A 13432-nucleotide genomic window follows, 5' to 3' on the forward strand; every position below is an offset into this window, starting at 1 on the left:
TATATTCATTCTATTAATATATGGAAGTAACTTATTGCATTTTCAGTTTTCATTTTAGTTTAACATTAGTAATTTTGTTATTTGCAATTGTTTTTTTTTATGTCTTTTATATCTTTCTTTTTATTTCAGTTTTAGTACTAATTTTTACTAAATTAAAAGGACATTTATGTATGAATCAATCAATTAATCATTGCACACAAGCACTAATACAGTCTAGCTAGCCCATTTGCCTGCTTTTGAATAAAAATCATTTAATATTGTTGGATGAACATTGATATTAATGAGTCACGTTAATGAGGCTTATCACTTCATTCCTACAGCCCTAGGTATACATCAGGTGTGAGCTGTTAGTATTGTGAATTTTCTCCAAAAGCTGGAATATGAAGTAGTAGCTGCTGTATTTGAAGGACCGGAGTATCGTGTTTGTAGCCGTGGCAGTTGTGTTATGCTGTTTTGTAGATGTTTGGTTTTAGCTGAAATTCGCAGAATTCACCAAGCTGCTGTCACGTAAGACACACATCTCGCTTCCATAACAAGCCAGAACATCCTGCACCCCAGAAAGCACTAACAAATAACCCACCTTTCACAGAGCTAAAATCTTGTTACCCCAACAGTCTTGGTTGCATTGCTTCGGCTGAATGCCAGAGGTCTGCTTGGATACTTATGTTTGCGGGAAAAAAAACTGTGGTGTCCATTGCCTAAACACATTTTTGAAGTGCATTTAAATCTTTACTTAACATGACAAATCACCGGCAATGTTATGGACTATAATATACACTAATGACTGATTTATTTTGAGCTTGTTTTATATGGTTAGACTTATACAGGTGTATTGTAAATAAATGTATATTTAATAATAAAAAACAGAGACATTTTTGGTAGCTTTATGTTCTACATTTCTGTGTCGTCTTTTCTTCTAACTACTTATTAGTAAGAGTTATGTTAGAAAAGATTTTGACATGCATTGAGAATCTGTCTTGGTTTTGACAAGAACAGACAATGAGTTTTGTTCTCGTGGATTTGCGTTCATTAAGCAAGTGTCAAGTGTTAGAAATGTCTGCTTTGGAACTGTATAAAGACAAACATGGGAAACACTGGGTTTATTTTTGCACCGAGTTAATATTTTGTCCTAACTTTTATCCCGATTTTTGTAGCTCAACAGCCACCGGGCAACTGTTTGCAGTGTGAATATTCTTGAAAATGTCTTCCTTTTTGTTCCATGGATGAAAGTAAGTCTTTGGAAGGTTTGGAACGGGTGAGTAAACGCAATTTTCATTTTCGGGTGAACTATTCCTAGTCATTTTTCTGTCCTTGGTAAACATAAAATGCTAATGATAAAAATCAAAGCCAATTAGAACATATTTGATGTTTAAAATACTGCTATATTGTGTAAGGGCGTTTGCACCAATGAGATTTCACTGTGGGTGAGGCTATATGCATGACATGGCAGAAACTGAGACCAATAAACTAGAACTAGAGTTGGAATTTTGACTGTCACGTTGCTGGGGCAAAACATCAGATTAACATGTACTATACAGTAAATAAACAATCACCACCATCTTGTATGTGGTTATAATACCATGTTTTTCTGCCTCAACATTTCATAAAGGAATGCATTTTAGACTGCATAAAATCAGCTCAAAATTGTCCTATCTAGTCAAGTCAAGTCTCAAGTATTATTATTATTATTTTTTGTCACTGAATGCGAAATATTGTACAATGTGAAATAAACACAGCAAATTAAAACCAAAAAATCCAGCTATATTCAATGACATTTTAGGTCAATGAAATTTCACAGTAGGCGGGGCTTCATGAATGGCATGGCGAAAACAAAGTCCGTAAGTTAGCGAATGACACTATCGCATCATACCTGGTTATGATACTGTTTTCCTGTCTCAACATTTCATAAAACAATACATTTTTCGAGCTTCAGAAAGAGAGATACATCATCTTAACTAGTCACAAAGCATTACATTTTGAGTATTCTTCTTTTTTTTTTTTTCTCGACATTGCACAATGTCAAAAAACTACAGCCAATCAGAACAAAAATACAGCTATATGCAGTGGGATTTTGGGCCAATGACTATTTATAGATTGTCATGCATTACAAAACAAAAATAAAGACCAGAGTTTACTGTAGCAGTCAACACTTTATCGCATCATACCTGGTTATGATGGTGTTTTTATATTTCGTAAAACAATTAAGATTCCAAACTACAGAAAGAGAGATACTCATTGTCTTAATGGGTCACAACGCAGCAAATTTTGACTGTTTTTGTTGTTGTCGCTGAAAGCAAAATATTGTGATTGTGAAAATGATCAGCCAATCAGAACAAAAACTAAAACTGTATGCAGCACAATTTTAAGCCAATGAGATGTCATTGTCTGCAGGGCTACCTTAATAGAAACTGTCAAAATGTCTTAATGTATGACGCCATTGACTTGCACAACTAGTTCAAACACAAATTTGGGGTAATGCTATTGTGTGGTTAAAGACTGCTAAAATGTAGTCCCATGTCAAGTTTCACTCTTAAAGTCGATTCTCGTTTTAAGAGAAGGCTTCATGTATCAGTTTTCTCAAAATGGATGTGCTGATCTAGAATCTACTACTATCCCGTTGAAAATGATCTCTTGCAGCTGAACCTGGGACGACAGTCGTATTCGAGTTTCTTCATACCGATGCAACAAAGCTTCAGACGCTGATGTTGAAAGAAAAAATAAATAAATCAAGATCGGTTAAAAGCTTTTGGAGGAGAATTCTGCATCAGATGCAGGCAGCACTTTAGGGACTGTATCAGGTATCCGAGTGTCAGAAAATAAAGTCCAGGTGAATGTAGCGAGGTAATTCTGAGTCCCTAATGCAGAAAGACAGACAGGAAGGGATACTGTGTCAACAGCAACCATCTAACAAGTTGTAGGACAAAAGGTTGAGTGTATCAACTAACGGGGAGAAAAATTGAGGCCTCTTTTTATTTCCCTTTTCGTCCTGTTGTGGAGGCAGATAAGGCGGAATTCATGTCACCATTTTTATTGAGTCATTTCAACTTCCCATCTCACCCCGTTTCATACGATTTGTCTTGCTCATGTCGTCCTCTCTCTCTTTCATCCGTCAGCATGGCTCTTTTAGTGGGCGTACGGCTGTTGAAGTGGGAAATGTACTTTGATAATTCAAGTCTGTAATGAGTAGACAAGTAGACGGGAACATATAGACTCCCACAGTTTGCTGTTTGCAGGTGGTCTCCAGTGCCAGGGTTCAAATCAGAATTCGATTCCACCTCCTCATCTTCAAGTCCTGCAGGTCATGTTTACATTTTAGAATTTTGCTATTAACGTTTGTACATTTGCATTATCAATGTCATTAGTGAAGTGATAGTGAAGTGTTTCTATATGAGAGTCAGATTGAGGGGAGGGGTCGAAAAATAAGAGGCCTTGATGATGTCATCAGAACTAAAAGTTATTTGGGGGCGGAGTAAGTTATTATGTTTTGATGAAAGATTTCTAAGATAAGAAATCTTGTATAGTATATGACCAGAAATATTAATTAGGAATGTATATAGTGTTGATTATGACTTCGTACAGAGATTTTTTTTTTTGGTGATTTAAAATACAATCTTGCTGATTAATGTTTAAACTGAACTTCTTTTGAATTATACGTCTGTCTTTAGAGTTCTGATGTTTTTCTTTTAGATTTTTAACCACAGATTATTGATACAATGTCAGGGAAGCCCACAATAATCCTCTAAAAGAGTTTCAGTTAACAGATTCTGAATTTATACAGTTTTTCTGACTGCTATGGATTTTCATTCAATGCAGTTATATCACTGATTAAGTAGGGCAAACTAATATTGATTAAACATTATGGTTTATGGATTTGTATAAGATGAAGTATTACTTTTAAGACCCAGTGTGGGAAGCATTGCGCTAAGCTCCTCTTCTTCTTCTGATCGAAACTTTTACCTGAAAACATAAGCTGTTTATAATTTTCTCCACTCCTGAAACATGAAAATGATTCCCAATTACGTTGTTTATGCAGAACCACATGAGAGGTCGACACATTTGCTAGAAGGTATTTATTTTATCGCAAATGTCGTGCTGCTGCTAATAACAACTTCCCACTACGAGCTAGAGAACGGTTTTCTGTTTATATTAAAAATGTAATTTGGCTCATCTTACTTATCATAATGTTATTGAAATAGGTGAAAAATAGTGCTGTTTGCAATAAGGTACTGCTGGGATATATGACAGCTTAGCATTGCATGTATGCTAATGTGTTAGTTTGAAATGTGTTCATATGCAAAACTAGCAGTAATTTCAGCTAGCTTCCAAAGCATGATTTTTATTTGTCGTTTTCAAGCTTCATTACATAAAACACCATGTTCTAGCCTAGCGCATTAAAGCAACAATTAAGACAGGGCCGCTAGTTTGTATTTGTCACATTGTGCTGGTTAGCCCACAGTGAAATCTCATTCGTCCAAAAACTGACTTCAAATAGCTGTATTTTAATACAACATGCGAAATGTAGCGCAACTTGACATTTTGCATACTGTACCCATTTTCTACTTTGTACACAGCCGGTATGCCATGCTGTTAGCATGATGCTAGCAATGTAAACTGTATGTAACCTACTTTGTTTTTAAAGCAAATCCTGTCTAAAAACAAGTCAGTCTTCTTAGGAAACAGTGTAAACGTATAGTATATGCTAGCATAGCTAGAGTCAGTGTTAGCAGGATCACACAGCAATAAACTCTGCAACTAGCTGCAGTTTCAGTCATAAAAACTCATGAAAATCCATTTTGCATTACAAATTGCATCAAACCCTTTCTTAAAGTTAAAAACTAGTGACTCCCGCTGTTTAATAGAGCTTGAAAAATGGCTGTTAGTGTGATGCTAGAAATGTAAAATTTATGTACCCTACTTTGTTTTAAACACAAATACTGTGTAAAAACAAATCAGTCTGCTTAGGAAACAGTGTAAATGTGTTAATATATGCTAGCACAGCTAGAGTCACTGCTAGCAGGGCCACGTAGCAATAAACCATGTGCAACTAGCTGCAGTTCCAATCACAAAAACCCATGATAATTAATTTATTTGTCAGATAAAGAACTGAATTTGCCTTATGAATTGCATTGAACGCTTGCTAAAATTAAAAAGTAGTGACTCCTACTGTATAATAGAGTTTGACAAATGGATGGGGATAAAAAATAGCTGTCTGAGAGGGCGGAGGTGGAGTGTTACGAAGCATCAAACTCCCACTCGCCGCATATAGATGGGATTTAACCGGAGCAGAAGTGATGGCAGCCGTTGTGGCCACATATCAGCTTTTAATTTAAAGCTGGGCCTTCAACCAGTAATTTCATTAAAATGAGTCCAAGAGCGGAGCTGAACTCAGCCGTAACCATCTTGCATCATCACTCAAACCTGCAGAAACACTCTCTCCCCCTTGATGTACGACCCCTCTCGTCAGATCGATCATCTCTCTGGTTTTCTGTCTCCTGCCTAAAACCTCTGCCTCTCAGTTCAGATCAAATCCAACTAATGGCTTCACACTGCCATCATTTATAAATGCACACCTCTGGCATTCTTTGCCACCTTTTTTTCCTTCTGTTCTCCCTTCCTCCTCTTAAGGTGAAGGGCATATCATGCATGAATCACAGTGTCACCCGTTGGTGACAGACGTGGATCAGGAAGGCTTGATTTAGTGCTAAATTGCACAAGTGTTAAGGATTAGCTGAGTAAATGTTGACAAGACTGAATCATACGATGTGATGGACGTGGAGGATTATGGGTAAATGTATGATGGCCGTATCTAAATGCATTTTTTAAAGGAATAGTTCAACCAAAATGAAAATTGTCATTTCTGCTCCAGAGGAAGTCAAGGTTTGGTTAGTAAGCATAATCCAGTTAGGTGTTGGTATTACATCACAAAGTCTTGCCAACATAGATGGAGAGCTAATTGTGTTTGTTTTTTTTCCAGCTTCTCAGAATTTTGTCTACAGAAGTAGTCTCAAAATGCTCTCAAATATGTCCAGAGACAAAAAGAGAGAAAGGCCCCAATAATCTCACTTCCCTTTCAGTCGGTCGCTCTCGACGTCACGTCGGATGACCGACGAAATTGGGATCTCGCTTAGAGAGACCAATCTACTTCGAGTGTAAACTAAACGAGCCAATGCACATTGGCATGCGATTATTGCATCCAGCTGCCGCTGATCACAGCGTGAGTATAAGTAGGCAGCAGATGCAGCGCATATTCAGCTTTTCGCTTCGGAGCCGAGCGATCACATCGTTCTGCTCCTGACTACTCTACTGAGAGAAGAAGACTGAACGAGTTCAGCGCGCTCTTGGAGAGCTATTCGTGTTGGCCGTACGGCGCTTCAGCAGTGGTGGTTTCCCGTGTCGAGTGGGTTGCACACATCAGGCTGCACTACCCCCTGTGTGTGTTGCAGACGGCCATCTCCCCTGTGCGCTTCAGCACACTAAGAGAGCAATTTCCATACTAAAAGAGCTTCACGGGTGGAACGTCTTTTTGAAGACGCGTCTTTTTAAAGATGTCTTACCACCCGTGTGTTTCTGGGTGCGGTCGTTACCTGGAGCCGGGTGATGGTCACGATCGCTGCCTCACGTGCCTGGAGGCAGCCAGGCAGGGGCTACTTCAGGCAGTAGCGCGGGCGGTCTAAGGCACGGCCCTCCTTCAGGGAACGAGGGTTACCATACGTAACCGAGACGATTTATCTTCTCTACAATTTCAGAAGAATATATCAATGATGTCTCAAAATGCACTTATTTGCATAGAGAAAACGGTCCCAATAGGTCCTCTAGAGCTTCAGAAGAAACCTGACCATTGTCTCAAAATGCACTCAGATTTCTCAAAAGACCAAAGAAAAAGGTCCCAATAATTTCACATTTGTCTCTTCTAGAGCTTCTGAAGAAATCCCAACAGTGTCTCAAAATGTGCTCAGATTTGCAAAGAAACCAAAGATGTCCCAATATTCTCAACTGTCTATACAGGTGCATCTCAATAAATTAGAATGTCGTGGAAAAGTTCATTTATTTCAGTAATTCAACTCAAATTGTGAAACTCATGTATTAAATAAATTCAATGCACACAGACTGGAAGAAATCTCAACAGTATCTCAAAATGCACTCAAATTTGTCAAGAGAAAAAATAACCAAAAGGTCCCAATAATCTCAAATGAGTCTCCACTAGAGCTTCAGATCTCAACAGTGTCTCAAAAAGCTTTTAGAATTGACAAGATATCAAAATAATCTCAAAATAATCACTAAAGCTTCAAAAGAAATCTCAACATTGGTCTCTTGGCAAATCTGAGCTCATTTTGAGACAATGTGGAGAATTCTTCTGAAGCTCTAGAGGAGGCTTAAAGGAGGAGATTATTGGGGCAGTTTTTTCTTTGTTTTTTTCTTTGGTATCTTGACAAATCCGAGCACATTTTGAGACAAAAAAACCCTTGATCTCAAATTTGTCTTCTAGAGCTTTAGAAGTAATCTAAAATGTGCTCAGATTTGTCAAGAGACCAAAGAAAAAAAGGCTCCAATAATCTTAAATCTTTTGAGATTTCCTGTGAAGCTCCACAAGAGACAGTGTCTCAAACTCCTCTCAGATTTGACACGAGACCAAAGAAAAAATTGACCTATTAATCTCATCTGTCGTTTCTAGAGCTTTAGAAGAAATCTCAACATTGTCTCAAAATGTGCTCAGATTTGCCAAGAGACAGAAGTCTGCAATTAGATGTCAAGTCTCAATATGAACTCAGACATTTCTCATCAAAGAGTTGCTATCTATATTTATTTTATATTTCTATATTCTTATTATATGTCAAAAGTTGTCTTATTTCTTTCTCTTAAGGCACTTTAGGAGCAATATCTGAGGCAAAGTTGAGATGGTAATAATCACAATGCTCTTTTACAAGCTTTCTGGGCTTAGAAGTTGTTTCATAGTTAACTTTTGTGACAAAAAAAAAAAAAGACATTTATCAAAAAATACGAAAATGCAGTTTATCAGGGAGTCGTTCTTATCAACAAGTGTGTTTTGATGGTCTTTTACCCTTTAAAAAACATTCTGTAGGTTCTGTGCCCCGACATTTGCTGACTCGTTCAAACCGAGACACGTTTCAGCAAAGCAGGTGGAAGAGAGGTAGAACATAACCCAATGTGTCATTGAAAAAAGAGACAAACATCTGTCACAGTGCTATCTCAGCTCTAAAACGCCTCGCCGTCTGTGCTTCACACACACATAATACAGAGCAGCGATAGGGTGCACTAAACTACTTTATAAACACACCCGAAAACAAACCTGTCAGGTTCCTCCCGGAACGATATACATTTAAAAAGAGACAAGTACGAAAGAGGAGAAGGAGAAAAGGTAAAATCTTTGAAAAGCGAAACAATGTGGGGGTGATGTAGTGTGTCACTATACTTCTGAAAGTCGTTTATGAGAAAAGGATCTCAACCAGGGTAAAAATGCACTGTATTATAAACTAAGTTTTTACATTTTCTGAAGACAACAACTGTGCAAAACCCATTTCCACAATGTTGTAGATGGTTGTAAGGGTGTTGCTATATGGTTGCTAATGGGTTTTAGGTGGTTGCTAGGTGCCTGCTATGATGTTCTGAGTAGCTGCTTAATGGTCCAAGTCTAAATATCTCACCACCAAGTATCTATGATGTTCTAGTCTCTAGATATGACTTGGATCCATGTGGAAGCCATTTCTAACTCAGAGTAAAAAATAATAATAGGCAATTGTGACTTTATAGCTCACAATCACAATTATGACTTCATATGACTCTAATAATTGGGCTTTATAGATCACAATATGAATTTATATCTCACAGATGGAGCTTTATATCTCATAATAAGATTTTTTGTCTCCTATTATGTCTCTATATCTCTCAGTTGTGACTTTATTTCTCCTAATATGATTTTATATCACAATATTGACTTTATATCTCACAATATGATTTCATATCTCAGTTTGGACTTTATATATCTCAATATTGACCATCGCAATATGACTTTGCCTCACAAATATGTCTTTATATCACACTAGTGTAACTATCTCTACCAATGTGACTTTATATTTCATAATATGACATTACATACCTCAGTAATTATTTACTGTGTATCTTACAATATGACTTTTTAATCTCACATTTTGAACTTTGTATCTCACAATATGACTCACAATCATGATTTTATAATATGACATTACATATATCAATAGTGTATCTCATAATATAATTTTGTAAACTACAGTACATAAAGTTTATCTCTCAATTATGGCTATATCTCATAACATGACTGTCACATGACAACTTATATAATATTGACTGAGATATTAATATCACATAATTTGAGTAAACTAAATCTATCTATTATTACTATATATCTCATATTTTTTTACTTTATCTCACAGTTTTACTTTATATGTTATAATATGACTTCATCTCACTTTTTTTTTGTTTACTTAACACAAATCTTCTTTTTTTTAGTGTTTACTCAGAGGCAGAAGGTGGCTTTCATAAGTCTCTCTTTCAATGCAAGTCTATAGTATTTATTTATTTATTTATTTTACATATTTCATCGTCTACCAGGCAAAAATCAAAAGTTTGATCACTTAGAAAAGTAATAGCACACTTCTCCTCAACAGACTGCACAATTTGAGATATCATTCATGCCTGTAGCACAAACAATGTGGGATGAATTACTCATTAAACTTTGAAACCTAAGGATGCATAATTGCAATTAGCACCACTAATGAATCACTCTGTACATTTGGATATTTCTCAGTAACTTGGCCTTGGTCAACTTTCTAAAACAGCACAAAGTGTGAGTAAAGTGCATGGGAGTAGGTAATGACCTTACTGTGAATTTAAATGAGAGATATTTATCTTTATTTGATATGTCTGAATGCAAAGATAATATGAAATTGAAATATTAGTTTGAAATGAAATGCAATGTGGTATTAAAGGGATAGTTCATACAAAAATGAAAATTATTTTTTAATCATTTACTCACCCTTGTGACATTCCATATCTGTATGAGTATATTTATGTTGCGCACAAAAGAGCAGAGTTTACTGAACAGTTGATGTTTGCAATTACTTCCATAGTAAAGGGGGAAAAAATACTATGGAAGTCAATGGCTACCGTTAACTGGTTACACGCATTGTTCAAAATTATCTTCGAAGTTCAGCACAAGAAAGAAACCTAATACAGGTTTGGAACAGAATGTTTATTATTATTATTATTATTTTTAAAAATAATTTTACTATATTTAACATACTGCTGTTTGGGAATCACTTCCCATTTATGGGATTTTCATTTAAAAGCTAAGGGAAATAGAGATATAAATGACGTAATTTCACACAGGGAAAACTTTAGTAAATCACGGTAGACTGAAAACACTACAAGTCCGGACTTGTTATCAAATCACAAAGGTGTCAACGAGTCGCAAAATAAAGACATGAAAATAGCTCGTTCACGACGCACAGCCTCTGTGTAGGAATTGTTGTAGTATTCCCTGAGCTCAACACGAATAAATTAACACGTTTAAACAGACGTGTGGAAAAGACCAGCTGCTCATTCCTCTGATCTCTTCCGTGCTGTTTCTCTCGTCACTTCAGGAACCCTGAATCACTGCAGTCCAAATCACGCTAAAAGAGGGCTTTCTCACTTTATTTTGGTTGATACTTTAAGAGGAACACTTTATAACCTGAAGACAATGTTGATTATGCGCAGTTTAAAAGTCAACGTGACATTTAAGCCCGAAACACACTGCACGATTTTAGCAATCCTATAAGATCACTGCATGTCACATTGTGCGACATGGATCTAATAAATGGCTACGACGTGTGTAGACTGTACGATGACGACACCTGTTGACTCGTATGCTACGACGCACATTCCTATAGAAGAATAAAACGTCATCAGCATGCACTAGTTGTAAACAAAAAAAGCATGATAAATCACACTTTAGCGGTTGTATTTTTTATATGTGCTGAAAAAAAGTATAAGCGGTGAAAGAGGAAGGCATAAGAGCTTGAGGTAAGCAGTTTTATGTTTTAGCGCCACGTCGCATTGATTTCATGTCGGAATTTTATTGGTTGGTCAGTAAAGGTGAATCACACTGCAAACACACTGTGCAATGATCATGCTGTATTGTTGGCTATCTTTGGTCGCAAGATCGTAACAATGGCCGTCTTTGAACCTCTCTCACTGTACAACACAGGGCCACCGATTAGGAGCCACGATCACAGAAATCGCCACGATTGTTTCACAATGCCAATCTTTCGTCTGGGACAGTCGAAAATTGTGCAGTGTGTTTAGGGCTTTATAGTTAAGAGTATGAGGACAGACCTCTCAGTTTTTCTTGTCGAGTCGATAAATCAGTTTTCAGCTTTAAGCCCTAAACACACTGCGTGATTTTCGGCTGTCCCAGACGAAAGATTGGCATTGTGAAACGATCGTGGCGATTTCTGTGATCGTTTGAACCTCTGAGAGAGGTTCAAAGATGACCGTTGTAACGATCTTGCGACCAAAGATAGCCTACGATACAGCATGATCATTGCACAGTGTGTTCGCTGGTACGATTCACGTTTACTGACCAACCAATAAAAATGCGATATGAAATTAACGCAACGTGGCGCTAAAACATAAAACTGCTTACCTCAAGCTCGTATGCCTTCCTGTTTCGCCGCTTCCACTTTTTTTTCAGCACACTTAAAAAATACAACTGCTAAAGAGTGATTTATCATGCTTTTTGTTTACGACTAGCACATGCTGATGACGTTTTATTCTTCTTTAGGAACGTGCATCGTAGCATACGAGTCAACAGGTGTCATCATCATACGGTCAACACACGTCATACCCAAGTTTCTTAGATCCATGTCGCACAGTGTGACATGCAGTGATCTTATAGGATTGCTAAAATCATGCAGTGTGTTTTGAGCTTTAGATATGTGACTGAAAGTGTTTTCGAAGTCTTCCCAACCTCGCCCTGCTGGTTGCCCAGCAACCCCGTGAGATTTCTGCATTTGGCTCGTTAAAAATGCTTCGGTGAAGCACCTGAGAGAAATCAACAGCCTTCAGGGCTGGTCTGCTAGCCGTCAGCCACGCGCCGTCTCATTATCTCTCTCTCTCTCTCTCTCTCTAACCTACTATTCACACTTATTTCCATGTGAAATATTATGTGTGTCCCTGAGGATGTTTTCGGGCAAATATAACTGTAAGTCTGTTATTGTTTTCCAACACTGTGACTCGTCTAGACGACTATAGCGTATTTGTAACAAAACACTTTTAAATTGGTTTAAAAGTGTTTCATTTTGAAATGGTTGATGTTTAGTTAATCGTTAGTTAGTCGGTTAATCAGTATATTTTTGTTAGATTGGGAAAATGCCTTTATATCATTTAGGCCACGTACACACTGCAGTTAAATTTGGTTGTCAATTCACCATTTGGTGCTTAATCTTGTTCTGTACACACAGTTCATCTATGTTCATTACATTCTACAACGAAATTAATTGACTCCCGAAAAATGCATGTAGTAGTGACAATCACATTTGCACTGAATAACTAGTTGCTAATGATCTATTTAAACTCATATCAGAATTGTCTTCTGTATGTGTGTTTCAAGAAATAGCAGTGAACTGTCACGGTGCGTGCGGGGAGATGAAGCGAGGACTCAATCGCTGGAGAAATGGTATTTTATTTTAGTAAAAAATGAAACAAAAACAAACTCAAACCACCCCGAGGGGGAAAAACAGACAGGCAGGCTCAAAACTGTACCACATGCAGACACGAAACACATACAATGAAAAATGACGGACTCCGGGAGCGCTGTAGTTTCATCAGCCGCCTCTGGGGGCGCTGCAGATTCGTCAGCCACCTTCGGGGGCGCTGCAGCCACTTCGGCCACCTCTAGGGGTGGCGAGGCGGACCCATTCTTCCTCTTGGTAAGATTTGACTCATTACTGTTTGCCAGATCTTGCTATAAAAACATAATAAGCTTAAATCCAAACACATTGTCTTGGAAATAAGTCACATATCAAACTATTGTTGTTTACCTGCCTACTTCAACTGAATCACTTTATGAGCTGAGCCCAAACAACAAGTCCAAAGATGCTTAATAAGCATTACCTATAATAAACGAACATGGCAACCCTTCTAGAGCGCCCTCTGCAAAGCAAGCTTCCAAACAAAAACAAAACACAATAGCTCTGTTGACACTGATTTAATTAAAATCAACGAGCATAATTTGGTCACTTTAATATTACTGTGGTCAAAAGATGCGTTTACCCCATATCATAATTACCGCTATAATGAGATATCAACTTGTAAAAAGCGTTCACGTCCTCGTAGATCTCGTAATTGACCTGACCAATTTTAATGCCGAATCTTGTCTAGAAAACAAATCAGAAAG

This window comes from Sinocyclocheilus rhinocerous, unplaced genomic scaffold, assembly GCF_001515625.1.
Source record: "Sinocyclocheilus rhinocerous isolate Xijiao unplaced genomic scaffold, SAMN03320098_v1.1 scaffold2046, whole genome shotgun sequence".
Classification (NCBI taxonomy): domain Eukaryota; kingdom Metazoa; phylum Chordata; class Actinopteri; order Cypriniformes; family Cyprinidae; genus Sinocyclocheilus; species Sinocyclocheilus rhinocerous.